The sequence below is a fragment of the Octopus bimaculoides genome, chromosome 16 (assembly GCF_046866305.1).
Source record: "Octopus bimaculoides isolate indiv1 chromosome 16, ASM4686630v1, whole genome shotgun sequence".
NCBI classification, from domain to species: Eukaryota; Metazoa; Mollusca; class Cephalopoda; order Octopoda; family Octopodidae; genus Octopus; species Octopus bimaculoides.
In genome coordinates, this window is record NC_142943.1 from 30752604 (window position 1) to 30755103 (window position 2500).

The following is a 2500-nucleotide window of genomic DNA, read 5'->3' on the forward strand; positions in this document are numbered from 1 at the left end:
ATTGTTGGCACGCCAGGCAAAATGCTTAGCAGCATTTTGTCCGTCTTTACGAACTGAGTTCAAATTCCAACGCATCGACTTCGCCTTTCATCGTCTCGGAGTCGATAAAATATGTACCAGTTGAGTACTAGGGTCAATGTAATTGACTTACCCCCACTTCGAACTTGCTGGCTTATGACGAAATCTGGCGCTACGGAATTTGTAGACGTGGAAGACGTGAAGAAAAATGCTAAGGACTCGTTAAAAGAGTTCACTTCACAAGAGTTCCAGCACTGCTTCGAACAGTGGAAAATGTGTCTGGACTGATGCATTGCTCCCAATGGAGAATACTTTGAAAGCGATAAAAGTATAAACATGTAAAACGAAGTGAATAAAATAATATTGCATAATTCCGGTTTCTTTTGGGTGCCCCCGTCTGTGTGTGTCTGTGTTTATCCTCTCATAATCACTTGACAACCGATGTTAGTGTGTTTACGTCCCCGTTACCTAGCGGTTCGGCCAAAGAGACCGATAGAATAAGTACTATGAATAAGTTCTGAGGTCGATTTCTTCGCCCAGAAAAACCTTTAAGGCGGTGCTCCAGCATGGACAGTCAAATGACTGGAAGAAGTAAAAATATTTTTAAAAATCAAAGATTATATATATGGTGCTCCAGCATGACCACAGTCAAAATGACAGAAACAAGTAAAAGAATGTATATATAGACTTCAACACATATTATCAATGTAAACTTTGATTTATGGACCATCTTTTTATAAATCTATAAGTGTGTATATATGTGTATATTATGTGCGTTCGTGTGTTTTTGTGTATGTGTGTGTGTGTGTGTGTGTGTGTGTCTATGTGTCTGTGTCTGTGTGTGTGGGTGGGTGAGTGGTTGCCTGTATCCACCTGTCTCTGCCTGTTTGTGTATCTGGGTGTTTCTGTGTATGTATTTGTGTATGTATTTGTGCATGTCACTCTGTGTGTGTGTGTGTGCGCGCGCGCGCATGTGTGTGTGTATCTTTTCATACTTTGTTCAAGGTTGTTTAAGTGATTGCCTGTGGGTGTGTTTGTGGGGATGCAAGTATGTGTATGATGATGTGAGTGTTTGTGTATGTGTGTGTGTGTGTGACAGAGAGAGAGAGAGAGAGACGATGTGGGCGTGAGTGGAACCTTGTGCATGTATATTTGTTTCTCTGTACCTGTATTTATATATGTGTGTGTATGTCTGTATGTGTACCATTGTGCATATCTATATGTGAATATATTTTTTGTTGCTCTAACTGCGATAATATTGCTGAAGTTATATTGCTGTAGTCTTATGAGGCTGACATACCTTGTTAAGGTCCTCCGCTTAAGACGTGACGGCCTTGTATCAGGATTTACTCTGTGGTAAAACGTTGTAATCAACGGCGAAGAGACATTCAAAGATATGAATACCTGTCTCACCGACTTAGCGAAGTTAGAATGCAATGTGTGTACAAACAGCTACAAATTATATAGACTGAACTACAAAAGAAATATCGCACTGTAAAAGATTATTTGTTTCACACACGATATTGATATTATATGGATTTTATCACATTTCTAGGTAATTTGATATCAGGAAGATGTCAATGACCCACAACACCACTCTCTTTTGAAAACACAAGGATTGCCTGTAGGGTTCCAACTCGCTCACTTTTCCTGAACATAGTCATGCTCGCGAGTGCATCTTTATGAAAAGCATGATACACGTGCAAAGCGTTGACTCATTGGATGTAAAAAGATTCATTTCTCCAAATTTGAATGGGAAATCCAAAGGTATGTGGATTCCATGAGCGATTTCGCAAATGTTCAATATGCGCACCACCTGATACACGGCACACGTCAAGTCGGTAGCCCAGCTCCTCCCAATGATGCTACAGCATATCCTGAGTAACAGTCTCCAGTGCAGTAGTGTCAGGTCAGGTGAAGGTAGTGGCCATTTCAACAGCACATTTCATCAGGACGCGCCAAACTGGAGGACTCTGAGTTTCCAAACTTGTTCTTATGGACTTCTTAGGGCTTTGCAAGAGTTTTTAGCGAACCAGCTCGACCATCTCTTCCGATGTTAGTGACCGTCCAGATCCTTTTGCCCTGCACAGACAGCCTTCCTCTTTGAATTTATTATGCCATGTCAAAATCTGCATTGCCGTTGGTGACTTTTTAGACAACTCTCTCACAAATGCACGATGCACAGTCTTGTTCGACTGTGTTCGAGCACACTCCAACACACAAAACGGCTTTTCTCTTCCAGTGAATGCAATTTCTATACCTGAAAAGATAGACAATCAAGCATTAGACATAAAATTTTGACCTATTTCTAAACATGTTGTTAAAATTCGAAGTCATTTGAACAAGAACTGGCAAAGTTATTAGATTGCGAAATGATATCAATTTTTTTGAAAAACCTTGTGTGTATATATATATATATATATATATATATCTATATATATATATATATATATATATATATATATATATATATATATATATA

At 39.2% G+C, this 2500-nt stretch overlaps 1 protein-coding gene across 1 annotated transcript in view; it reads left to right on the forward strand.

Annotated features, from left to right (window-relative positions):
* LOC106869867 (uncharacterized) overlaps window positions 1-2500 on the forward strand; it is a 63819-nt gene that overhangs the window by 1105 nt on the left and 60214 nt on the right. The gene's annotated exons all lie outside the window — the stretch shown is intronic.